At 49.8% G+C, this 27,083-nt stretch overlaps 1 protein-coding gene across 1 annotated transcript in view; it reads left to right on the top strand.

The window, feature by feature from the left end:
* Positions 1-968: 968 nt before the first annotated feature.
* zfhx3b (zinc finger homeobox 3b) overlaps positions 969-27,083 on the top strand; it is a 127,902-nt gene continuing 101,787 nt past the window's right edge. The window contains 1 exon segment of the mRNA XM_049029980.1: positions 969-1,353. The gene's annotated coding sequence lies outside the window, so the exon portion shown is untranslated.

Raw genomic sequence — 27,083 nt, 5'->3', positions numbered from 1 at the left:
TTCGAGCACTTTTATTAACATTTCTAACTTATGAGCACCGCCGCGTTTCTCTTTAAAAGTCTTGTTTTCTACCGCAAATTGTATTGGTTTCATTGCATAAAAGCAAGTGCTAAACATACCCTAAAATTCAGGGGCTTAAATAAGCCGGCATAAATGATTTACAGTCTGTACACTGTTGGTAAATCAATATGCTTTTGCTTCGCATGTCATTAAAGGTTTTATAGACAGTGAGCGCGGGCATACTCAAACTTCTGCACTGTAAAGATAACTACAGCCGAAATGCACCTCAATCTGCTTATGTAAAAGTAGATATTCGTGTCATTTTAAATGTTGACTATTTACCACCGTATATAACATTTTCGTGTTAATTCATAGCGACATAGCGATAATTTCCCTGGTATCTGCCGCAGCCCAATATAAAAATAAAAGGATAGAAACACCGGGCTGTTTTAGATGATGGTAGAAAAGTCAGGGACTCCTGTAGAATGTGCGGTGTCGTATTATTGCACCAACTCGTCCCTGGCAAAGTTTGTTAAAAGTAATACATAGATATTCCGAAAAATATTAATAAAGTATTTTATATATATATATATATATATATATATATATATATATATATATATATATATATATATATATATATATATAAAACTTAAAAAAGGAAAAAATATAGAAAACTGTCTTATTTTTCACCCTGGCTATGCCATTCCCGTACACTTCATCCTAACTTTCGCTGTTTTATTTTTGATCAAACTATTATTTTGTTTCCTGTTGCTCTTGGTTTCCTATTTTTATTTAATCCCTGATCATCACTTTCCTCTTTTTCTTCTTCTATCTATCTATCTATCTATCTATCTATCTATCTATCTATCTATCCATTCCTCCCTCCCTCCTTCCTTCCTTCTGTTTCTCCCTCCCTCCCTCTCTCTCTCCCTCCCTCGCTCTCTCCTTTGCTGAATCTTATTGATCCAGAAGGTGGCTAATTAGCCCTTCCCGTCGTGCCTGTGTAATGAAGCACATGCGCACTGAATTAATCACAGCCATTTTTTGCAGGAAACTAATTAGCAGGAATAAAGATCCAAAGAGTTTTTTTCTTTTCAATCATCAGATCTCACTTTCACCTCTTCCTCTCTCCCTCTAACACAAGACACATCGCCTGCTTAGCATCCAAATTATTTTTATATACCCTTTACAACTAATACTTCGTTTTTTACACTCCGCAACAACAATGATCTTTCTTTTGCCATCCTAAATGCAAACTGACCAAAAGGGACTGCCTTGATGGGATCTTTAGCCAAACCGTCTCTATTCTGGATTAAAAAGCGAGGATCACAAAGCGGCTGCAAAAAAATTGTAAGTTTCAACTTTGGCTTTTCTCTCTGTCTCTATCTCCGATTCGTTTTTCCTTCAGTTTTTACACTAACTAAAGGTTTTCTATATTTTTCTACTAATTCTGCGGGTTCGCTATTCCCTTGTCGGGAGAAATAACAGTCGATTGCGAAGTTATTTTCATGCAAGTTGTTTTATTTATTCTCTGTCCGTCTCGTTTACCTGTGTTTACATCTGGCTTCGTCCTCGCATGTCCTCATGACTGGAAGAAAAGAAAACGGGCAAAGACAGCGATTCCTTTTAAAAGCGGCACACGGCAAATCACGGGATTTTTCAAAGAAATGTGCGCCTTTCGTCGAAATGGGGAAAATGTTAATAGTTGGAGATATTGCGCGCTATGGACGATCGCGAAAGTGAGAGCTGGTCGGAGGGTAGCGGGAGCTGCACATGCCCGCAGCCAGGAAAGGAGCGCTTTAGTCCAGCTCGCTGGTCCGTCTGCGTCCGGCGAGTGGGAGCACGCCGTCTATTCTTCCGTACTTTCAGAAAAATAAAACCCACTTCGGTGTCCGCTTTCCTTTTCTTCTATTTTTCGACATAATCCCAGTTTTTTTTGACCGCATCCGCTGCGTTTAATGATTATTACATTTATTCGGGTCCTTCGTTACTTCTTTCCGCCCCGTTTTTTCATTTTGTTTCTCTTTCCGTACTTTTTCTCCCCCCCTCTTTTCCACTTTGTCCATTTTTCCTTTCCCCCCAATTTTATTTTTTTATTCCCGTTGGATTATTGTGAGTCGTTGTTAAAGTCGATTCTCGCCGATGCCCCTGTCGGAGTCACATGTAAATCGATCGGGGTGTGTGTGTGTGCCTGCGTGTGTGTATGAGTGTGTGTGTGCGAGAGTGTGTGTGTCTGTGCGTGTTGTCAGTGCGGGGGCTTTAAAAACGGAGCTCCGGGTCTCCTTCATGCCAAGAGCGGATCGGCGAAGCTCCGTACGCGGCAAAGCTCGACGCCGAGTGCCGGCGCGGAGCCGGAGCGCCGGGGTCGGCGAAGAGACAATAGCAAACAGGCGCAGAAAAAAGACCGGACGAGGCGGCAGTTAAAATGTAATTTTCATAGACGGAAAAACAGGAACCAGACAATAGATTTATTGTATGCAATTATTACAAAAATAGAGCAAACCTTTCTTATTGCAAAAAATACACGCCTCAGTTATTGCTGCTTTGAATACGCATAAATACTGACTGCGCGTTGACCCAAATTTCTAGATTGTTTTAGTGAATATAATGATTACTATAATAAAATTAATGAGTTTATATATTTTGAGAGTACTGTTTGAAACGTTTAGAATGAAAGTTTAGCTGCTGGAGTCAAGAATAAACCGAGAAAACAGATTTGTTGGAAAAGAGAAAAAAATGCAAAAAAAAAGGCCTTGTGAAGAAAGTAAGGTGAGCGGCAGAGCTGTTATCGGATAGAGGGAGGCAGAGAAAGGAAGGACTAGACTGATGAGTCTAGGATGGGAGTGCAGCTTCTCTAAGATACAAGCCGACAGGCATGCAAACTGGAAATCGCTCCCTCCCCAGCATCCCAGAGCCCCATGAAAGTGGTGGCCGCGTACAGCCCGAGTCCCGGAGTAACACGGAGACGCCGATGACAGACGGGATGAGAGTGGGAGAAAAGGAGAGGTAGCCAGAGCGAGGGAGACTGGAGACGAGAGAGGTTTGGAGAGCTGATTCAGGGCTGCTGTGTCTTGGAGGAATGAGAGTGCAGGAGGCTGAGAGACTGCAGGTCAGACAGCGAGGAGCAGGAGAGCAGGGGTCACCCAGTGAGTGTGAGAGCGATAAAAAGGAAGAGAAGGAAAACCCTCCATTAACAGCTGGGGGGGGGGGGGGAGTGGGGGGAGGGTTGTCAAGGGGTCACACCATGGAGAGCAGTGATCTTGTGGGGGTCAACCAGTGAATAATTAAAAAAAGAAAAAGAGTGAGACCCCCAGTTGCACAACAAAAGGAGAGCCAGTGAAAGTATTTCTCGGGGCTCGTCGGCATGGGAGAGCTTGGTGAGGAAGCCCTTTTAGGGTGAGGAAGGAACGATAACACGGGTAAGTGGGGGGTATAGGAGAGGTCAGCTGGCCATGAGCTGGGGGGGGGGGGGGACAGGGAGGGGGTTAGCAAAACACAGCAGATCCCAAAACGCAGCCTTCCTTACTGATTACAACTTCAAGGGTTTGAAGCAGACCCTAAAGGCCCCCAGAAACGGTCCGCGAGGAAGAAATGATGATTAAAAAAAAATCTATAAAACCTGATGAAATAAGAAGAGTAGAAGACAAATATCTTCTACTGTTCTGCAGCTGTGGGGCCCTTTAAGAATAAGCAGGCATTCGTTTGGAGAGGTCAGGAAGGGGGGACAGTAAGCTCTCTTGCCCAGAGAAGGTCCCTCTTTTTCTTTTTTTTTTTTTTTTTTCCTTTACTCATTTTTTATGGAAGGATGGGGGGGCGTGAAACTCAGAGTCCAGCTTTGGGATGCCGGGGTACAGCGTCTGTACTGGTAATGATAGCGGGTGTCACGCGGGAGGAAGAGGGACGTGGCAGTGATGTGGGTCTCGTGCCAGGGCGTCCGCGGTCTCCGTGCCTCGGAAACAAAGAGCAGACAGATGTTGGGTTCCACCTCTGCTGCTTCCTGGAAACCCCATAATTACCGACTGTCCTGAGCTTCTTGGCTGACAGTAAAAGGGAAAAAAAAAAAATTGTAAAATTGGATTATTATTTACCTCACCCGAATGGAACTTATATATATATTTTTAAACGAAACCCTTTGTGTTTCTTTGGCCAGTATTAAGGAACATTTATGTGGGGACAAAGCTTTTATTTAATGATTACTGGAAGAACAAAAGTGTGTGTGTTTACGTTTGCATCTTTATTAGTGGTAGGTGCATGTAAATGTTCTTCCTTTTTTATTCTGCAGCTGAATAAACTTGGATGTTTGTTTAAATTCTGTTTTTATATCTTTTTTTCATTATTGGCAAAGGTGTTCAGATATGAGTTTGCTTTTTTATATAAACAAATGACCTTTAGAGAATAAATTTATGCTTGATTATTTAACTGTGATAGTTCAGTATTATGTTTTAAGCAAGACACCAAATGCACAACTTGCATTGTAATATTACAGTAATGCAGTAATATTTATGATTTTTTTTTTGTATGTTTTAGTTTTAATAGGTGTAGTGGACTGTGTCGTAAAACTTGTTTTTTTAAACTGAATATCACTAAATATTATGTTAATTTTGAAAGTTATTAGTAATGATTAAGGTTATGCCTTAAATCCAGTCAAATATTTTGAAAATGCAATATATGTTGTGGATTATTCTTAATTTACATAATTTGTTACATGCATTAAAGGAGGATAAAAAAATTAAAATTAGATTCATCAGAAAATTAATGACAGTGACTGAGGATTTATAGTTTAATTCTGCTGTGTAAATTAAAAAAAAAAATACTGAAAATCTGGATGTAGGTGTTTTTATTTTGCCCTAAATGTTATTTTAAATTTCTAAATGTGTGGTCGTCTTTTGTGTTTTAAAGCGGTGTGCCCAGATGATTTTTTTCACATGTATTTTGCACGCAGGCGTGTGCGTGTGTGTGTGTGTGTGTGTGTGTGTGTGTGTGTGTGTGCGCGTTTGCGTGTGTGTGTGCCGCGCGCGGCTTTCATTTTTCGTTCTTTGTCAGAGAATAATGTTTAGACAGAAATATGATTTAAAGTTATATGAGCAAAGAGAGGATGCACACTGTATAAACAACCGACTAAATAACAATTAGTGTCCGTATAGGTATAAAAGGGGAGGCTATGTTAGGGTAATGATTTTAATAATTAATTGTGCAGTAATAGTCGCTGGCTAATGGAGGAGACCATGCTACATGCAATATGTTTTTTTTGTCTTGCCATAGATTGTTGTGGTGACCTATGTATGGCATTTTTGTGTTCTTTAGAATCACGTTTGCCGTCTGTATTACTTACCGAAAACGGCAGCTGACCGCGCATGTGAGAGAGAGGCTTCCTCGGCCGTCGCAGGTAATGCGACGGGCCGGCTGCGGTGGCTGACGCTGGCATGGCGGCAGCCTCCTGTGTTATTTCCCCTCCCAACGATGCTGCTAGTGCCTTTCTCACCCCCCCACCCCCCAGGTCTCTCCCTCACTCTGTTCCCTTTCTCTTCGCACCCCTAGTGGCTTGGTCACCCAGGCCCCTCCTGGGAGGCGACCGGGCCCTTCCCCAGCCAGGGGGAGCCCTCTCTGGGCCGGCGCAGGTACAGGCAGGACGGGAGCCCAGCGTGCCACACACAGCCTCCCTCGGCTACCCCCCAAGCCCCCCGAGACCTTCTCCTGTCTGTTTTCTTTACTCACTTTTAATAGATTTTCTTCTCCCCCCCCCCCCCCCCCCCGCACGATATAATATCCAGTTTATATTATATATTATGCAGAATGCTTTTTTTTTTCTTTTTTTTTTTTACCTAACAGCTGTTAGGTAAATGTTAATACCAGCTAGATCAGAACGGATCATTTGAGCATTTTAACATTATATTAGAATATTACATGAACTACTTAGACTATTATTTATTATTGTTATTAATAATCATAGCAGTTATTAAAATGATGTCAGGCAGGCAGTGGAGGGCGATTTCATGTTGGTTGTGTTTTACGGTCTGAGTGCTGTCAGTCCTCTCCATTCCCATTTTATATAATTCTATATAATCCCGTCCTATTTTTGGTTTTGCCCATATCTGTACCCACCTGCAGGTAACCCGTTGTGGGGGGGGGGGGGGGGGTGTCAGGTGGCCGAGGCTTCCCGTGGCGATGGTGGCTCTGGGTCCTGCCGCGGCCCACTGTGCTGATTATGCCAGCCGGCACAGACAGAACCAGTTCTCCCCAGTTGCAGGGTGTAAGATAAATAGTGTACATGTTTAGTGAGGCGGCGTATGGCGGGGGGGGGGCTAGGTTTAGCTGCGTCACACAGCTGTAATATTCAGGTAGGCTGCACTTCACGTCCACCTCTGAGCTCAGGGGTCTTTGGTTCCAGGCCTGCTTTAGTTTCTTTTTCCCCCTTTTTTTCGATCGTGTGTCTCTTCCTCTCTTCCTCTCTTACTCGGCCGTATGCTCTCTGTCGCCCTCCGATCTCCTGCAGGCGAAAATCCGCGATTTCACAATGTCTTATCGCGTTTGGCGATTTTAGAAATCTTTGCGGTGAGGTAAGATTTACAGTCGGGGAGGTGCGGCGTGTGCTGCTTTTGTAACGCGGACGGCGGGCCCCCGCTACCGGGGAGGTAGTCGGGGAGACTGAGTAGAGCAGATTGCCATTTAAATGTGTTATGGGCTGCCCTGGTACCTCGAGTGATGTGGGGAGGTATGAACACCTTAACAGACCGACACACGCGCCCACGCATACATGCATGTGTGTATACTGTATGTTTGTTTATATAAGGAAGGTGTGTGTGTATAAAGTAAAAAACAATTTTTAAATGTGTAATTTCAGACTCTGCATGGTAATACAGGCTGGTGTTTCATTTTGCTGTTTTTTCAGTAATTGGCTTAGGGTGATGACGAGTAAGGATTTCACCTGATTTGGCATTTTCACGTTGATACACCCTTTCAGAGCGTGAATGTAAGTGTCAGTCGTTTCCTTGTGAGCCTCCTGAGCGCAGAGTTGCTGGTTGAATATCGCACACATTGTAGCAGGATATATTCTATAGGAATGAGAGATGTAGAATAAATGGTGTAGAATGACTCCATTTTTATACCTGCCCTGCTTAATCATTAATGGTGGCTAATGCACAGAGTTTTTAAACGTAGTGTCGTCGCTTGGGTTTGGGGAAAAAATGAAAAACACGCAGAGGAGCGTGCTGGGTCTGTCTTGGCAGGTCGGTGGGGGGGTCTCCATGGCGGTAACATGGCCAGACTGGACTCGCTTTTGGGCAGGCCAGTTGAACTCTGCAGCACCCTCAGCGCCCCCCCATCAACGAACCCCCCTGGTGTGGCGCGATGCTCCGTCCCCGGCAAGGCCGCTTATCATCACAAAGGCAGGAATGCATAAAACATGGGGGGGGGGGCCAGAGAGAGTCAGCCGAGGTCCCTCCCCCCTTTTGACCGCCGAGCTGGCAGACAAAGCGGGGGCCCCAAGCTGGTGACTCCTACACAGTGCCTTTATTCCTCCTTCCTCAGTCCCCCCACCATCCCTCTCTTAACAAGCATGCTTTCCATCCGTCTGTCCATCCGTCCATCTGAGTTGTGCACCCCCCCCTCCTCAATTAATTTCATTCAGGCTCTATGTAACCAGGAGTATGTAAAACAAGGGGTGTGAGGGCTTTCAAAAAGAACCACCCCCCTCACACGCCCCCTCAGCAGCTCCACTGACTTCCTGAGTGTTTCCTAATATTTCCAGGTGAAGTTTGTGTTTTGTATGTTTTCAATAAATGAGATTTTTTTTTAAATAAAAAAAACTAATATAAGTATTTGATCACTTTACATTTGTGGAAAGTCTTTTAGAATGATTATTATTTAATTTTTATTTTTTATTTTAATAGTTTTTTTTTGCTGAAGGAATTCCCCCCCCCCCCCCACGATGCCCGAGTGCCGCCCCCCGGCGTCACCTTTGCTACGGTCATGCGTTGGGTACGGCCACCCCCCCCCCCACAAGGCTTCGGTATGCTAAAGACTGTCGGGACCTTATGCACCCCCTCGTACTTGGGGCCTGTGGAGCACAGTGACCTGCGGGACAAACGAGCGTGCACCCATGTGTGTGTGTGCGTGTGCGCGTTTACACGCGTGTGCCTTACATGCCGGGGTCATGCTACCGTCAATTAGAGAGATTTACGTGCCTGGGTGTAAATATAAAATGGAGAAGCAGGCAGAGAGGACCAGGGCTGCATGTGTCCGGTTCTTCACAGTCACTCGATCTTTACTGGGTCAGTAACGTGCGGCTTTATAAACCCTTTTGGGTGGGTTACTGTGCTGATATAAGCGTGAACCCTAACGGATTCATTTTTCTTTCCCATTTTATTTTTTTTAGTTTACCTTGTAGTATAACATTTATATTTGCTGGAGGCCTTTAGTTCAGTAGCATTAAGAAATACGGACGCCCCCCCCCCCCCCCCCCATGATATATATAACAACTCATCCATCTGCCTGTTACTGCTGACATCAGAAATGTTTCCTAAGTATTTTAGCACTCCGATTGTGTGCAGATTTGTGTGTGTGTGTGTGTGTGTGCGCGCGTGTGTGTGTGTGTGTGTGTGTGTGTGTGTGTATTACCACGCACCTTGAGGCCCCGTAGCGGCCAGGGTGGGGCTATGACATCATGCTAATACGGCGGGCAGGTGGGCCTCTAGTATGCCGGGCAGGGGGCCTGTGTTACTGCTCCCGGCGTGTGATGTGTGACGTTTCCTCTCAGTGTATAACGCGGTCTGTCTGTCTTCCTTGGGATTACTGGGGGGGGGCGAGGTGGGGGTTGGGAATCTCTCTCCTTGACTCGCTCTTGTTACTCTCTCCTCTACCCACCTTTTTCAGTTAAAAAAAATATATAAATAAAAATCCATTTGACAATTAGTATGATTTCTATGTAAATGTGGGCCAGGCTGCCTGGGCCCTCTTGGGTGGGGGGGTGGGGGCGGAGGGGGTGTAATAGTGTGGCAGAAAGTGTGAGAGGCTGTGATCTATGGTCCAGGTCTCTGTGCTCTGTGAGCAGTAGATTCCTGGGAGGGGATCTGCTTTGATGCTGCTAATGCTCCATCAGGTGCGCTGGCATGGTCGTGGGGTGGGGCTTAGTCTGAGGACTTGCCCCTTTTGTCTTGCCCGCTGCGGTGTCTACCAGCTGCAGACCTCACTTGACCACGCAGCCACCCCCCCCCAATGAGCACTTCTGTCTTTATTTTCTGTCTCCCCTGATAGTTAAAAATACATCCTTACCCCCCGCACCTCATATTAACATGCTGCTGAAATCCACATTTCTCTTTTAGTAGCTCAGTGATGAACGTGAAACAATCTGTGCCCTAAAATCCCCAGCTCTGCTCTATTATGCGACATAAAGATATTAGTTACGGGGGGGGGGGGGGAGCATGGAGCAGAGAGTGACTCGGTGTTTTGGTGCTGCTGGGGGCTGCTGCCTCTCACTGCATGGGGAAAAGGTAAGCATCCATCCCCATTGTTACAGCGGATCAAAATAATGGAGAATTTAATTACATTTTTTTTGTCGGGAGTTAAGCATTTGTTCGTGTGCTTAATTTATTCAGAGCGTAGTCTTGTAATAATTATTGAGTGTACCTTTATTCTGGAGGGCTGCGTGGTGTCGTACCTGATTGTAACTGGAGAATATTAATGTATGCTGTCCCCCCCCCCCCGCCCCCCTGGGGGCTAGCTTCCTTGCTCATTGTTTAGACGGCGCTGTGGACCGACGCAGCCCGTGAGGCGTAGGGGACGGGGGGGGGGGGCACTTGGCACTCATTCCTGAGTGACGTCCTTCCCTGGTCAGTAATAACCAGGATTAATTCCCAACTGGTAGAAAACATCGTTTACTCCACCTTTTCTGTTTCTTCCCTGTGACACTCTGGCTCGCCTGTTTCCCTGTGGTCACCTGGCAGCCTGTGCCAACATTCTTATTTTTTTTTTTTTTTACTGCCTGATATAATGGTGTTTGTTAAAAAAAAAAAACCTACAAAACGGGCCATACTGGCTGTGATTGTTGTTACAGTTGCTGCGTCAATATTTCTGTTGTTTTGATGCCCCCCCCCATTGTGCCGATAGAGTAACCCCTCCCATACATTAGTTGTTTTACCAACGTGTTTCAGAGAGGCTGCCGGAGCATCCTGATTGGCTGTCTGGGTGTGTTTGATGTGCCAGCGAGGATGCTGATTGGCCTCTCGGGCGTGACAGGTTTCTCCTGTTTCCTCTAGGTGTTGTGGCGACCTCACTGAGCGCTGACCGGGACTGAACTGCCGAGCAGCCAGATAGCCGCAGTCTGTCCTGCTCCACTGAGGCTGTGTCTCCTCTCCTCCCAAACCCACAATGCATGTTATTACTCCCCCCCCCCCCCCTTTCTTCAGTAGACTAATATCCAAATGATGTGGATTAGACTCTCCTCTCCTCACACCCCAGCCTCATCTACGCTTAGCACTGGTCAGCCGTGCTGGTGGCTAAATGGGGAGGGGAATATTTAAAGAGCACCCACCCACCCACCCCCCACCACCAAACACATGGTTTCACCCCTTTTTTTTGGCTGAGCCATTGGGATGGGGGTGTGCACTCTGGGTTCAGGTCTTCAGGGAGTTGCTCTGGGACATTGGCCTTCTGGTAGCTTCTGTCTTATCATGACTTTGTGGCCATCTGGTCCCCCATGCAACCTGTCTGCGTCTTGTTTTGATAATTACTTCGGCTGACCCCCCACCACTCCCACCCCCCATATAAAAAAAACATACTTTTGCTGGTTAATTCATTGAATCCACAAGAACGGATGGCATGGAGCATGTGTTCAGTGCGAGGTCATGTGTGATTCTTGCTTTCTTCCTTACTTGTGGCCGAACGCGGCTTTCAGATTAAGCTTGAAGTTTATCTGTCGACTCCTTTATCTTGGCCGGTTGAGAAAATGCGTCATATCTCTGTTTCCTCTGTCTTTAATCTGATGCGGCCTGTTTGTACAGTGGCGGTGTGGACCTGAGCCAGGAGCTCTGTTGGGTGGGCACTGTGGGTCAAAGGGCAGCTGGGGCAAGGCCCCCCCCCCCAGCGTCTGCTTCCCCTACAGACTGGGAAAGGAGGCCTGAAAATACTGCCCTCATCAGACTCCCCTCTGGCTGAAGTGTGCCCTGATCGCGATACCCATGCCGCAGAAGATGTATCCGACTGGCTGGTGGGAGGGAGGAGGTTCTTTGGGATTTGAAAGAAAGGAGGAGTGGAGGGGGAAAGTCCAAAAGCAGGGTAAGTTAACAATAGGAGCCCCCGTAAGGGGCGTACGCCCCCCCACCCAAAAAAAAAAAAAAAAAAAGCTGACTAAAAGCACCCGTTATGTGTTAAACGGCCTTACGTGCAGTGCTGTAAATTCCCATTCCCGGGGAAGGGCAGCGGGAATGTGCGGGGGGCTTGTGAGGGAGTGTGGAGATGGAAAATAAAACGTCCCATTGTGAGCTTGGAAAAGCTGCCACTGTCACCTTGGTCACAGAGACTCTTCTTCCGGCGTGGAGGAAAGGTGCCTTTGTCTCTCCGCACGGGAGCACTGGCCTGGCCGCGGCGCCATTCTTCCGAAACAAAGGCCCCCGAAGCTGTAATAGCAGCACAAAAGCAGGCGTCGGTGACTCGCCTCCCTGCCTCGCACTCCCTCGCCCCACCGTGACTTATCGAGTCTTAACTCTCGACGTCGTGCTTATTTAAGTTCCCGTGGCACTAACGGGAGCAGTGGAATTAATATGCTCATGTGCCGGGCTCCAAGGTACAACCGACGATCCCCTGGCCGGCCTTGTCGTCACTGAGAGCCTGATGTGCTGTCTTCCTGCCCCTGGGACCTCGGGAAGCCTCTGTTTTCCTTTTATGTTTCTTTTCTTCCCTCTTCTGGTTCAGCTGTCCAGTCGGGCTGCTTCTGCTGCTGGAAGACGGCGGTGTTTTAGAGCGAGACGAGATCCTCTGTGTTAATTAACAATGGTAATTGTTTTTTTGTTTTTTTTTTTTTTATTTTTATTAATCCATTACCCTGTACACAAAAGTGGGCAACTTTTTTTTTGCATTGTTTTCCTACACCTCCCACACAGACTTGTTCTTCAGAATGACCTTTTATTTTCGTTTTTTTAGTTTAGTTTTTTTTTTAAGGAGATCTGAAGAGGCAGAGCTGTATCCAAAGCTAGTTGGGGGGGGGGGGGGGGTTTCAGTGTCCATGTTTGTGTCATTAGGCTTTACCCCTGGGGTGCCATGTGCTTTAATAAAATTTTTTTAAAAAAAAGCAGAATTCAGCACCCCAGATGTCAGGGGCCTCTCCTGACGCTCCAGGGGACCCCCCCCCCCCCCCCCCATTTCCACCTCGTTCTTTAGTGTTGCTTTCTGATTCCCAGTTGGATCCGCCGTGTGGCCTTGTGTTCATTCCTTTATTATGTTTGCTTAGCACCTTTATCGGGTGATTCCCTCGGCGAGGGGGGCTTGCATCTATTATTTTTGTTATTATTTTTAACCAGTTACTATAGCTGCTGGAGCCGCGATCTCTTCTCTGTAAGGCTACTTCACATCCAGCTTCTGATTGTGCTCTACCCCTGCTTTATCGTATAACCCTCCCCCGAAATGAGTTGGGTGCTGATCAGCAAGGACGAGGTGCTCGCATCAGTCTGAGTTTCCCACGTAAACCTAGGTTTTAGGCACAGGAAACCAAGTTGGCTTCTCATTCATGTAAAAGGGGAAGTGGAGGACCAGCCGGTGGTGTGTGGGTGTGTGGGGGGGGGGGGACATTTATCTCGGCGTGGGTCACCCAGGGACCAGAGGCAGCGGCGGGCAGGTCTGCGGTCTCCTGTGCTGTTTGCACTGCTGTGGCAGGACGCTGTCCTCCCCGGCCTGATGCCCTGAAACGCTTCCGCATTGATTCGGGGAAAAGGGCAACTCTGCTGCTCATAAATAATGTCCAGTAAACCTGTTAAAACCGCACTTTCCGTAGGTAAGAAGGTAACAACCCAGGGTCACTGTTTAAAGTAACAACAACACAGCAAAGGTCTTTGAACTTCAGATCTGTCGCCGGGTTATTAAAACTTAAAATGAACGTGGCACTTTTTAATAATGAACTCGCAGCCGCTGTCACTCGAACGTGTTCCCAGGGCCTTGGAATTGCATGTGACGGGCTGTCCAAACGCGGGTGGTTTAGCAGGACCCCCTGTGGAATGGGGAACGGTCCCATGCCCTGATGTTCTGGGACATGGGGGGTGGTTAGTGAACTCCGGTGCAAGTCATTTCGCCACAGCATGGCTGACTCGCCTGTTTATCTGCTCGCTATCTGGTTATCTGGTTATCTGGTTATCTGGTTATCTATCCCGCTTCCTAGTGTCAACGATTTCCCTGCCCCTCCCCCCCCCTAAATTTCCACCCTTGCGGCCTTCGACTATTCCTGTCTGTTGGCCCTCGCCTTCGGATGACAACATGCAAAATCGGCCACCCCTCTTTCTCAAATGCATTTTAATTTTATGCAAATACACTGCCACGTGGAGGCAAATATTAGCAATTTACCCATTGGCTGGTGGTGAGGTGGGGGGGCGCCGATGCCATCCTTGTGGCTGAATGTGACAGTGTTCTACATAAATGGCTCTCCCCTGCCACTCCCATGACTGCGGAGGTGGACAAGACATTTAACCCTGAGCCGCCCCGCCACGTACCACACTCTGCCCACAGGTCTGGGTACGAGCATCCACTAAACAAATGGATTGCATGGAGCGGGTCCGCATAAACACGCACCTTTCACAGCTAACAGCCCCAGCTTTTATTTATTTTGTTGTAAACCAAGAGGCTTCTGCTTCGCGTGTTTCACAAAATGGGACTCACGTTTGACCGTAAAACATAAATTTTCCTGTTTTTATTATATATATTTATTTATTTTGAGTATCTTACGGGAGTACGATGAAAGCCTTATACGGATGCGTTACTTCAGGTTATACTCTAGTCCTAAATGCTGCTCTTTGCTTGTCAGGGAGCTGCCCATTGGGCCAATAGCATAAAAATCTTATATTTGGGCTGAAGTTCATGTCCTCCGCGCAGGAAATGCCTGGATGTTGGTAGCCGGGGGCCAGGCCTTGAGTTCAGTCCCACAGCCTGTGGCAGTTGTGCAGGTTTGAGGCCGTGCCCGACATTGAGCCAATAAGCCATCTCGTCCCGTAACTGTAACTCCCCCCTTGAATCTGTCATCTTGGCCCCTGTTGAGCCGGCGAGCACCACATGGGGGGTGGGTTGCAGTAAATCGTTGCATGGATCCGTTTTTACATGCCCCTTAATAAGGAACGTGAATTGCCATCCTTGAGGCTACTGGAGTCAGGCCATGGCAGGTTTTGGTGTTTTGGGGGAGATGTGGTCCAGATGTACATCAGCTCGGGGGGGTGGGGGCTCGGCTGGGCCACCGAGTGACAGATGGCGCTGTTCTGGCGTTTCCCGGCTCCCAGTGGTGTGGGCACTGTGTTCTTCCGTCTCTGCCGACCTTTCTCTTTCCGGAAAGTTTCTCAGCTGAGTCGCCACATGCCCCCCCCCCCCCCCATTCATTGTATAAAGGACTATTGTGCACTTCTGTGTTTTGTGGGCTGCTTTTGTTGTTGTTTTCTTGCATGTGTGTGTGTGTAGACTCCGGCAGAATAAACACCCAGACTCAGACCTGTCCAGCCACATTCCTGCGCAATTTGCTTTGCATTAAGACAAAGAGGAAGGGAGCCGCAGTGGCGGGGGGGGTGGGGGGGGGGGTGGGGGGACTGGCCACGCTGTCACCTTTTATGCTGAGACTCTGTCACCATTTTGCTCGTGTGGGCTGGCATGGCGATTTGCCAGCGCCCCATTTTGTTGACTCATGCGGCTTGACCCTGAGAACCAGATCAGCGGGTCTACAGTGCCTCATCCGCCCCCCCCCCCCCCCACCCAGAAACAGAACAGCTACCCCTTGCTATCTGTGCCTCCACACCCTTTGCTCTAACCTGGGAAAGAGGGTGGGGCCAAGGCTTCTTCCTGCTAGCCACACCCACCCACACATCCCTCCCCCTCACTGTACCTCAGATACACTCGGGGGGAGGAACAAAACTGCCCCAACAGCTGACTGTCTCATTGCTAAACTTTCCCTTTTGTTGTGTTTAATTTTCACTCCCTCTCTCTTCAATGCTTGTTTCTTCATGTCCTGCTTAACACGTCCTTTGTTTCCTCCTGTTAATTCCTGTGAATATCCTCTCTTTCCGGTGTGTCTGCCCTTCCCCTTACACGGCTATTATTCCCGACTCCTTCCCCGAGGAATGCGAACGCCTTTGACCACGTGACCCGCCAGGGTTCTCACCACATCTGCAGGGAGTGGTCTGGCTCCGCCCCCGGGCTCCAGTGCTGGCTGCCCATTTGCTGCCTGTTATCTGACTGTGTGATTGGAGGCTTTCTCTGTTGTTTTGGAAATGGATGTCCCCTAAAACGTTGTTAGATTTTCTTGGGCTTCTGTGGCTGGTGATGTGGGAAAGGAACAATTGTTCAGCTCCGCCTCCATTTTTGACCAGCCAATAAGCAGTGAGAGGTTGCTGACAGTGAATTTGCATGATGCCCCCCCCCCCCCACAATTGAATTACAGACTTCCTCCATCCTGGATGTGAGCCTGCGTAAGTAACAAATGCTGATATGATAGATGAGGAGGTTGTTCTTGTTATTCTGTCCCACCCCCCCCCCATACTCTCTGGGCCCCCTGCACACCACATCCCCATCCTGTGAGGTGGCTTGGCGTGTCGCCCGGTCCGAATCCCAGCCGAAAGGGATTTTGTTGGTGGGTGTCTGCAGGCGTGACCCCCAGACGGCTCCGGGGACCTGCAGTGGGGTGCGGAGTTTCCCACTGGTGGGTCCGTGGACAGCCTGGGCACAGAGATCAGCTGCTTTGGATTATCAACCTCTGATTAGAATTGGTTACAATCAGGTGCAATGGCAGCTTCTCTGAACACAGGGGAGGAAGTGCGTGGGGGGGGGGGGGATTTCCCTGTCATGTTTATTATGGCTGACCTGTGATTCTCTCTGAGAGATTCGGGATTATCCCCAAGCACTGCACCACCCCCTTCTTTAATGGGCCGGCTATCATCAGTCCGATAGGAACATTTGTGATGGGGGGGGCTGGCTTTCTCGTTCATATTGGCTATCGTCACCAAAGCAGCAATTCATCTTTTTGAGTTTGTGCACCATTGCCGAGGGGATGGAAATAGCCTGATCTGCTTTGCATATCAACAGGAAAGTTTACAATCAGTGGAAAGTCAGAGCTCAGGCCTCGCCTTGGAATGGACCCACTGTCCCAGAGTGCAATGCTTGGAGCAGACCCCCCCCCCCACCCTTAGCTTAGAATCAGGCTGACAGACCTGCTCCCTGTCACAGAGCATGCCCTTAATGACTCCAGGCTGGGGGAGACGAGAACTCCACACGTTTGGGGAAATTAAAACCTCAGACTCCTTTGCATTCAATTCCTCTTCCTGTTTTTGCCACCTGGTTATTTTTATGTCCTTATCAAAGCGTATTTGTGCTTTTCTTAAATGATTTTTAAAACATTAGTAATTTTCCCCGCATCCCCCCACCCCAACCAGAAGCATCTGGACTGACTGTAAAGGAAAGGGGTGTCCTCTAAAGGGGTGTCCTCTAAAGGGGTGTCCTCTAAAGGGGTGTCCTCTCTTTCGATACACTCTCTCTCTGTCCCGCACCCAGGCCTGCCAGGATTTTTCTCCCCCCTGGTGGCCTCAGCCCCAGAAGCCTCCCCCCGTCATGAAAAGAGAAGTCAGTTAGCCTCTGCCTCCCACCAAAACAAACCCTCCCCCCCCCCCCACTTCCATAATCTGAAATTGTTTATATTCTCCGTGTCACTTTCAGTTTCATTATTTAATGATTCCGTTCTCTAAATGGCTTGAGTGAAGCGAGTTCCCCAAGCAGGCAGCCTCCATGCTACGTAAATAACGGCATTTTGATGTTCGGCGAGAAACAAAGTTGGCTAATTATAGTCGCCCTGAGAAACCTAACGAGGGTCAGCCTGAGTTTGTTCCCATTATTCCGGGATCTGTTAGCGTAAATCTTGCAGACGAACTACATTAAAAAAGTTGTGGGTGAAGGGAGCTTCGGGAATCTAGGAAAAGGACAGGAAGTTGGGGACAGGATGTAGGGGACAGGAAGTTGGGCTTGTGTGCCGCTCTGTCCAGCAAAAAGTGCCCGTTATCAAACATTAGCGTTAGCAGTGGTGTCCTATCCAGGGCACCACTGGAATAGGGGAATAGGGGGGCAGGGGCGGGGCGTTGGTCATTTATACTGGCACAGAAGCTGCTCTGATTCATTCAAATGACTGGAGGTTTTGCAACCGTAATTACAAGAAATGCCTAATGACAGACTAACTGTTGTAAAATGTTTTTTTTTTTTCCTTGAGTCCAAAGCATGATTGATAGGATAACCCATTTTATGGAAAATATTAGCATCCCCCCCCCCTTAAATGTTAATGTTTTCCAAAAATAAACGAGGATAAATGGATATACAGGAATGCGGTCCAATACCCAGAATTAGAAAGAAACGCAGATATTTTTCATGCTGGGTTTCTCATCTCTCCGAATTACTGAAGGATACACAAGAGAGTAACGGGTTTTTCCTGTGTCAGTGGGATTGGTAGGGGCATGAGGGGCACCTGTTCTAATGTCGTCAGGTTCGGCTCTCAAACAAGCACCGGGCGTCTGAGCTCAACCTGCCGCCGACTGCAGGGTGACCCGGAAGAGGTTCCTCTCAGTCTGTAGGCAGGCAAACGGGGCGCGTAGCCCTTTAAGCAGCAGCGCCAAGCCCCCCCCCCCTGCCGCCCCAAGGCTACGATTTTTAAACAAACATCTCCCTGGCTTAAAATAGCTCACGGCACGTTTCCTGAATGTCATGCGGGGGGTAGCCTGTCTCTTTCCCAGGCAGTGGCCCAGGGAGAGTGTGAGTAGGCCAGGGCCGCCACGGGAATTGAAACGTCAGCAGCGAGGCCCTCTGGGAAAGTGGACTGGGGGGGGGGACTCTGTGCTGATACAGGCTGCAAGGGGGAGTGGCCCGGCTGGCCGGAAGGGGAGGGGAGGGGTGCTGTATTTGGACTCTTTACAACGACGCGGCCCTCGTGAGTCCCTGTCACTGCATGCAGAAAGAAACCGGCGCAGTTCTTAGCAATTAGCTGATGACCTTCTGCTTAGAAATAATAGCCTAAAACCCCACACACACACTGTGTTGGACATTGCGCTACATTTAAACATGGTCAGCCGTCAGCCATGCCTCTGAATTTTGACCAGGAAGCTTGGTTGTGCCAATCGGTGAGTCTCACTCACCATGGCCGTCCCTCCCCCTCCCCCTGCCCTTGACTTCCCTATCTCTGACCCTCTGAAACGTGTCGTAACAAAACGTTTAGGCCGCTTTGGAATATTGATCCTGTTCCCTGGATTCCCCCCCCCCCCCCCCCCCACCCATCGCCATCAGCTTATAACAAAAATAAATAAATAAATGAAATCCCTCCAGTCACACCTTTGGTGGCACTCAGCTGCGTACATGTGGCCGTAATTTATGGCTGCCGGATCCTTGATCAATTGATAGCGGGGAATCCTTTGGTAAATAGAGTTTTAGACACATCGCCGATAGACCTCCGCTATTGATTGGAGTGTAAATTAAAAACTTAATCAGGTCCCTGAGATAAGATTTATCTCGGCCGCTGGCAAATTACGAGGCCGACTTGGGCAGACGATGGTTGGGCCCAGTGGCGTCGTGTGAGGCCCCCTCGGTACGTACCCGAGTTGGGGCAGCGTCTGGGGGTGCATCCCCCCCCCACCCCCCACTTTGGGTTCTCGCAGGATGCTTCTGCATGTTGATGTTCCTTAGACAGCCCCCCCCCCAAATATTGCTGCATCTGCACTCTGCCTCACTGCCAGTGCCATGGCTGTCCCTGTTTGTCCATGGATGTCACTCATGGATCCCTTTTTTAAACTTCTAGCCCAGTGCTCAGCTTGGGGGGGGGGGGGTAATTCTCAGCCCCTCCCCAGGCACACTATTCCCACGTGCACTTGAGAGAGCACTCCATCCGTCTGCCGTGAAATACGAGTATCATTAAACTTTGGTGTATCTGTACAATAATGTCCTGACGCGGGTTACGGCCATTTGTCACGCTGCTGTGGGTTCAAACATGTGCTGAAATACTCACGCCTATATTTTATGTATATTAAAACAATCCAGTGAATTGTGCATTGATTACATTATGGATTTTTACAGTAATTGCGAAGGAGAGGCTCTCTGGCTCGGCTTGTTTGCTTTATTAATATTGGGAAATGGCTGCGTTCTCGAGGAGGCTCTGCAGGAGGACAGGCTGCCGATGATGAAAGCGTCACATAAAGTATGGATGTGCTTGATGGGTTTATGAGAGGGCTGGGAAGGTACAGGTACTGGCTGGGAAGTGGCTGGTTTTGGAATGATGACAGGCCAGATTGAGTACGTGGGGGGGGGGGGGCGACAGGTTTTCTTCCTCCGGTGAGGAATAGGACAGCGGGGATAGGAGGCTGGAACTGGGGCGTTAACACGTGTCCAGTGATGACATCAAATTTAGCAGTTAAGGAGGCTTGGGAGAGGATGGAGACCTGGGAGAGGAAGGAGACCTGGGAGAGCGCAGGCCGCGTTCAGGAGAGCGTGGCGGGCAGCAGTAATAGCTGCTTTGTCTGATAAGCCCCGAGACGAGCCGCTTAGTTAGGGAGAGTGCTGCAGGAGCCGTGTGTGATGGAGCCGCCTCGCTCGCTAATACCCAGCAGCCAAAATCAATAGGCAGGATCATGCCGGCCCTGGGCCGCCACCGCCTCCCCCAGCGCCCTGCTCTACCCCAACACGCGTGTGCATCACGTGTGCGGCGCGGGGGTGCCTTGCGTAGCGTGGTGTCGCTGCCGGCCATCCGTCCCGTCGGCATTGTTGTGGCTGAGAAAATGGGTCGGCCTATTTTCAAAGGACCCAGGCCATCGGTCCCACTCCCCTCTACTGTGCTTCACTGATTTTAATCTTGTTCTAGCTTTCTCTCCCTCCCTCTCTCTCTCTCTTTTGTGATGATGGATATGAAGTAGAGTTTTCTGTCCTGAATGTGATCAGGATATGTGTCCTGTTATGGGGATCTCTGTCTCTCTCTCTCTCTCTCTCTCTCTCTCTCTCTCTCTCTCGAGGATCCTCTGCTCTCTGCTCTTCTCTCTTTATCTGTTTCCTTCCCACGACAAAGGCCTCTCTCCTGACCCTCTGGTTCTCATGGCCGGCCTGGCTATTCCCACTAAGACCTCACTGAGCATGCCCGTCTCACCGCTGCCCGTCTTTTTCCCAGAGGCCCTTGGACTGGCGCCAGTCGACTAGCCACTTTATCGGGGGGGTTCCAGACGCAGGCCTGATTGTTAATGGGGGCTAATGCGCCTGATGGGCGGAGCTGGTCCTCCGGGGCCCAGTGGCTGCATCTTGCCGGGGCTCCCGCTTGCTGCCAGCGTTCAGGTTAACTAGAACCTGCTCTTTCACCTTAACTTCCAGTAAAAATCGCGAGGCCTGTAGACTCTCGCAGCTCTGCTAACACCCAATGGGTATCACCTGCTGGGTATGATGGGATAGGTGGGCGGCATGCTGGGATTCGATTCAACTTCCAGAAGGAAGGGAGGAAGTTGGTTGCCTGTCGCCTGTTGTGAGGTGTGTCGGGATTCAATTTCGGAGGAAGTTTCTGGTTGAGGTTGTGGTAAGGGTTCCGATGTCAGCTTATGCTGGGTGTGACAGGATACTGTAGAAGTTCTTTAATTGGTGGGGTGGGGGGTTTGGATCGAATGTTGATGCTAGTGGGTTTGAAGTGATGAATCATTGAAGAGGGTGGGACATAAGGTTTGGTGGGATGGATGTCTTTTTGGGCCGAGGTCTGGGGTACAGACGCTTTGCTGCACGGACGCTATCCTGTGGCCTGGCCCTCAGAGAGCACTGTATTAAAACGCCATTGGGATACGAGTCCTGGTATATCACAGACAGGCACGTGATCAGGGATGCCCAGCTGCCTGCCCAGGGATTAGTGAAGGTCATTGACGACATACTGCTAAGAGAGAGCCAGTGTGTCGCCCCTGGCGATTTATCAGCTGTGCGTCCCGGGGGCTCAGATTCTTCTCTCTCTCCCCCTGGCTCCTCCCACAGGACAAACAGCTGGCATGTGTCAGCCCAAAAGCAGCTGCCACTGCCATGATCTCCCTGCGGTCTGCCTCCCTCACTCCCTTTTCCTGTCAGTAATACAGCTTCTTCCTGGTTGTGATCCTTGTTTAAGATGTTCTTCTGTTGTCTCTGCTGACTTTAGGCTTGCATTGCATGTGTACTTGATTTCTCTGGCTGGAGTTAAGGGAGGAAAATTACATTTGACGTTGATCAGGCAACCGCGTTTGGCCTTTGCTCCCTGACCCCCCCCCACACACACACACATACACACACACACACACACACACACACACACACACACACACACACACACACACACACACACTTGCCTATGACTTCAAATACTCTGCTGCGCGTGTTTGTTTGTTTGTTTGTTTGTGTGCGTGCGTGCGTGCGTGCGTGCGTGCGTGCGTGCGTGCGTGTGTGTGTGTGTGTGCCACACAGTCTGTGCCTATGTTCCATTTACCAGCTGCCTGGGGCTCTGCGAGAGGATTTCCCTGATGATTTGGTTTGTAACCACTCTGCCAATACAGGTCTGTCAAACCCAGGGAGAGCCGAGGGGGGGTCCCACATTGCTTGCTGTGTGGACATTTATTGAGCAGCCAATAGCAATTTAACTCCTGAAAAAAGGAAAAGGTGGTTCAGCCCACCTAACCTCCATGTTCCTTATGGGATGGAGGATGAACGGCAGGTCCAGCCCCCAGCCCCCCCCCCAAATGGGATTGTGATGACAGGCCCCTCTCAGGCTACCTCTGGCTGGGAGGTTTTCTTCCTCAGTATGAGCTTAGTGTTTATCTCTTTGCTGCAGTCCATCATGGATATGTGCTTCACGGTTGAAATGGCTTTTTCCTGCACTGGTGAAGGCTCCCTGGAATGTTGTCCAGAACCTGTGTTGTCTTTATAGCCTGCGTACGGCCCAGCGTCCTGCCTGTCACACACACACACACACACACACGCGGCCCAGCGTCCCCTTTACAGCTTTAGAGATGCTCAGACTCCAGTCAGGAAGAACACTCCAGGCAGAAATCTCACTCTGAGCTCCTTCAGTAGAATAATAAGGAGAGAACTTTTGTCCATTATCTTGCTTCTGTTGAAATCCGTCCTGAGACACTCTGACTTCCCGGTTGTCGCAATGCATACTTCCTCTGGGCCCCCTAACCCACTCCCGCTACCCGCGCATGTGTTTCTGATTTTGCAATAGCTGCTCCTTCGGGCCGCCCCCGTTCCGCAGAGAGCTGCTGTGTTTATGGCCTTATAGACCCAGGATGGCTGGGCAGTTGGTGTTGGTACCCAGACCTTGGTCGTCATTGGGGGGGGGTGATCTCCCTGGCCACTGACTCCTGCACCTCCAGGGTTGCTGAGCTTTAGGTCACCACACTGTGGATCAAAGCCCCCCCCCCCAAATATGAGTGGTTTTTGGAGGATTCGTTCACACGTAAAGGTGTTCACTTCCAGGGATCCGTCATTCCCCTCACCCCCCCCCCCCTCCAGTGGAATTCCACCTCTGGGTGGCTTGGCATAGGGGCCTGTCAGGACACGTCGGAGGTGCAGAGCCACTCGGCGAACATTCCCAGCTGGGGATGATCTTTGGGAAGGGGCCCCTCTCGGCACTGCCGATGAGGCACGTCGGCAGCGGTGAGTTCCCTTCCATTCCAGGGGGTGGGGGTATCAAAGTGCTGTTTCAGCGGCTGAGGGCCCACGTTCTTGAAAAAGTGGGGCTACAGGGTGGCTTCCCTCCTGACTTGCAGATGTTATGGTCCGGCCCAGGCCGCTTAAACGCACTTTATGTTTATCGAATTTAAATGAGACGTTAATTCCATGCAGAATGTCAGGCGAGGGCGCCGGCGAGCGCAGGCCCACCCGTCATGGCGCAGCTGTTCAAACAGGAGGGCGGAAAAAAAGAGGCACATTGTGTAAACGTTTAAGAGCAGTCGCTGTGTAATCCAGTATTACTTCCACGGGCTGACCGGAGGCTGAGGCAGGGTCCGCGGCGATCGCCGCACCGGCATTTTGGCAGCGGCAGGCAGCCTGGTGCCTCTGGGACTTCAGGCATTCATCTCGATCCAGCCACCCTGCACTTAACCACTTCTGATGCGTGTGTGAGCTATCCCAGAATCCCTCACTCTGACGTGACGAGTTCAGGTGGTTAGATACTGCAACCGGGTGGGGGGAGGGAGGGGTTCTGATGGTTGAACTGGCTCGGCTGGGGGTTCTCGAGGGGGGATTGTGGGAACAAGGATGGCGTTTTGCATTCTGCCTCCAAATTCGGACTTCTTGCTGTCATCCCCTCCTCCTCCCTCGTCCCCGGTCATCTGTCTTGTATTTTCTCGGGTATGGGGGAAGATAATTTGTGTAGAGAGGAAGAGGGGTCATCTTTGCCCCACTGGACCTCAGAACCCTTTCTACACTGGCCATCAGCGCGAGATGTTTTCGGCTGTGGGAGTTTAATTGCCGCAGTTGAAGGCACTGCCTGACCTGTTGAGGAGATCGTGGGGAGTAATGGGCGGCACCCAGTGCACACATGAGGGGTCTCCCCAAATCCTCTCTGATGCTCTCATCGCACTTCCAGGACGCTCCCGATCGCCCAGGGCGCCCTGCCGTCATTGGTGCGGTTACAGGCACCACGGAAACGCGGCAGTGTGGTTACCCTTGGCAGCGTCTCCCCGAGCCTGGGGCAATAAGCAGAGGAGGCAGGAAGCCAGACACGATTCAACAAACTTTTAACCTCTCCCTTGGCTAATCCCCTGTTATGTCAGTGACTCCTATCTCTCTCTCTCTCTCTCCCCCCCCCCCCCCATCATCAGCTGCCTATGGCTTCTGTACCGTGTTATGTAGCTTTGCCTTTGGTGTCTGCCTTGTTCCCCCATCCCACCCCTCTCTCTCCGTGAAGTTCACTCAGTGACTTAAGCGTGGCCTAGAACACCACAGCTGGTCATTACAAGCACACATTTGTTTAAACTGTAAAACTGTATACGATCCCTTAAGCAATTTTCATTTAACTCTTTGGGGGGGGGGGGGGGGGGGCGAGGAAACTCCCCTCTTATTTGACCACATGCACGTCGTGACTCAGAGCCATATTTAGTGTCAAATAGCGAACTCAAGCAAAGGCTGATTTCAGCATCCTCAATCTGCTCCGTCTCTCGACGCTTCGCTTATGACAAACATATGGCTTTTTTGCCTGCCATTTCAGGGGCCAGGGACCGGGGGCCAGGGGCCAGGGGCCGGCTCTCAGACATGGTCTGTGCCAGGTTTCCCCTCCGTTCCCCGGGGCTGGGTGGGTTGAGTGTCCCCGCTGTTTCCGGAGCTTATCTGTTTTGGAAAAGCACAGCTGTGAAATTCGGGGCCGCCCGCATGGAAAAAGATCGATGCAGAGCGTAAGAACAGGAAGCCTGAAGCTGGGTGATTCACGCCGCCAGCACCCGGGATCCGGTAAAAATAGCGGCTGTTTTTAAACACGCCTCGTTCGGTACGTGGTGCGGAAGTAGTCAGGGTGCAGCTTCCCTTCTGCAGGCTGCCTGGAGCTTCCTAGCTGCTGTCGCCTGTCCATCCTTCGACAGGCATCGTTTCCACTCTGTGGGTTAGGAGACTGTGTCTGTGAATGAGAAGGTTGTTGGTTCTAATCCCAGTTGGCAGAATGATTGCAGCTTTAGATAAAAAAAGACATTTGCTAAATAACTGGGGTGGGGTTGGGGGTGGGGGGTTGTGTGAACTTGTCAAATGAGAGCCATAAATATTGTATCAGTGGGCCCATGCTACCTGAATGGGCTTGATGCAAATGTCAGGACCCCATGCACACTGTCAGCATGGTCGTACACAGTGCTGACGTACAGGGTCTTCTGGATAAGCACAGGCTGCGAGCGCTGCTCCGTGACAGAGCACCTTACTGCCATATTAACCTCTCCACCCTACCACGTGGTCCTCTAACACGAGCCAGGAAAACGAGGGACAGCTGAGCGGTTATGTTTAATAAATTAGCTTCACGGCAAAGGCAAAATGATGGGCTCCAGTTCTTGAACCCGTGCTCCAGATTGAGGCGTGGTGCTGCCCGTTGGAGTTGGTGCAGCAGTCCCCGTCATTGTCACGCCTGGCCACGATATTCGCTATGGACCTTGGCGACTCCTGCATCGAGGCTGGTGTGTGCCCTGGGCCCACTGTGTTTTCTCTCTGCTGCTTCTCACACTGGTGATTAGGATCTGGGGGAGGGGGGGGGTTGTTGGCTCACTGTTCCTCTGCTGGTTGGGGCCAAGCTGTCATTATAAAAATGGCCCAGCTAGCTCATGCCCCACGGCAGCTCTGCAATGGCGCTGTGGGTTAATTACAGGTCTGAGGGGGGTTGATGTCACCACTGAGGTGTCTCGTGCCATTTTAGAGTCCCCCCCCCCCCCCCCCCCCCGCATCATGCTCTGCTGGCCTGCCTCACCCTGCCCCGATCGGGTCACTGGCTCCCATTCCACGGTGCATTCCCAGTCTCTCAAAAGTGATTTTGGGGATTTTACGGAATTAATCAGCAAATCGCTGCATGGCGTGGAAGTGTTATCACGCAGGTGACGGATCGGACGAGGAGCCTCACGGCTTTTTTTTTTTTTTTAGCAAGACCAAACTTGTGGCAGCCTGGAGGGGTTTAGATTTTACAGTTTACATTTTTAGCCTGTTAACTGCTTAATTTTCTAGTTTCCCCAGCTTTGGTACGATGGTTTCAGCTGACTTTCCAACCCTAACCCGACACGGATCGACATGTCCAATTATGCTGTCGAGTGTGTTGGCACTTTCCGGATCTGACAATAAAAAGGTCTAAACTGGAATTCCTGATTCCCAAGCCGGGTTCTTGCGGAATGTCGAGTAGGAGCCTCCCGTTCGAGGTGGTGTCTCAGGCAGTTTTTGACCTCGAGAAAATGTTGGCTAATGGGTCTGCCTGGCGACCTGATCCCTTGCTTCTTATCACTGCTATTAGATGACACCATAAAGCGGAGAGAGGCGTCCCTAATGGGGGGGAAACACCCTGTAGAAAAGCAGGACTGAAGGCTCTCCTTTTATGGACATGAAGGGAAGAATGGTAGGTAAATAATCTTTCTCACAGTTACAAGAATCCTGCTCGGAGAGGCTCAAGGTTTCAAGTTTCTAATATGTGTATAAAGTTTCATAGCACAATGGTTCTTTTGTACAGGCAGAATGAAGGCCACCCCCCCCTTGCACTCCCCTTTTAAAAAAAATGCATTCACACGCTTGTGGGGAACTGAACACTCAGGTTTCTACTATCTTTGTGCACCGTGTCGTGCCCTCGTCTCCGCGAGCTAAAATGCGCGTCTGGCGGTGGGAGGCGGCCAAGCGAGGCTGCTTCCAGCTTCGGATTAGGGAGTGCCTGGGATACGATGGGGTCCTGACACATGGCAGGTAACCGAAGGCGCACGAGGGAGGCAGACGATAATTACAGGCCGTTTTGTTTTCGGGGGGGGGTACTTTTAGCTGGCTACTTAAGTGCCTGATCCAAAATCTGAGCCTTGTAATTACAGCCCTGGGTCCTTCTGGGGCAGAGTGTTTGACAGATTACAATGCTTTTGTGCGTGCATACATGTGTCTGTGTTTTTGCATGTGTTGCAATCTTGCAGTTTCACCAGTTGTTTCAGTAGCCTCTCTCTCTCTCTCTCTCTTCACCCAACTGTCTGTCTGTCTCGGGGGTCCTTAGCTGGCCGGCTGACTCAAAGCCTTGCCTTGAGACATGAGTGACACATGATGCTTACTTCCTGGTCCTCTGTCTACGGCGTCTGGCTCCGAATATGTCACAGATGGAACAAAATGCATGTATCTTCCTGTTGTGTCTGAGGCACCCTGCCACGAACACGGGCTGGCTGTTCCCAGTAAGAGCCTTTGGCTGT

Source organism: Brienomyrus brachyistius, chromosome 11 (genome assembly GCF_023856365.1).
Source record: "Brienomyrus brachyistius isolate T26 chromosome 11, BBRACH_0.4, whole genome shotgun sequence".
In the NCBI taxonomy this organism is placed as follows: Eukaryota; Metazoa; Chordata; class Actinopteri; order Osteoglossiformes; family Mormyridae; genus Brienomyrus; species Brienomyrus brachyistius.
Note: the sequence above shows the minus strand (reverse complement) of the source record. Positions and strands in the feature narration are given on the sequence as shown.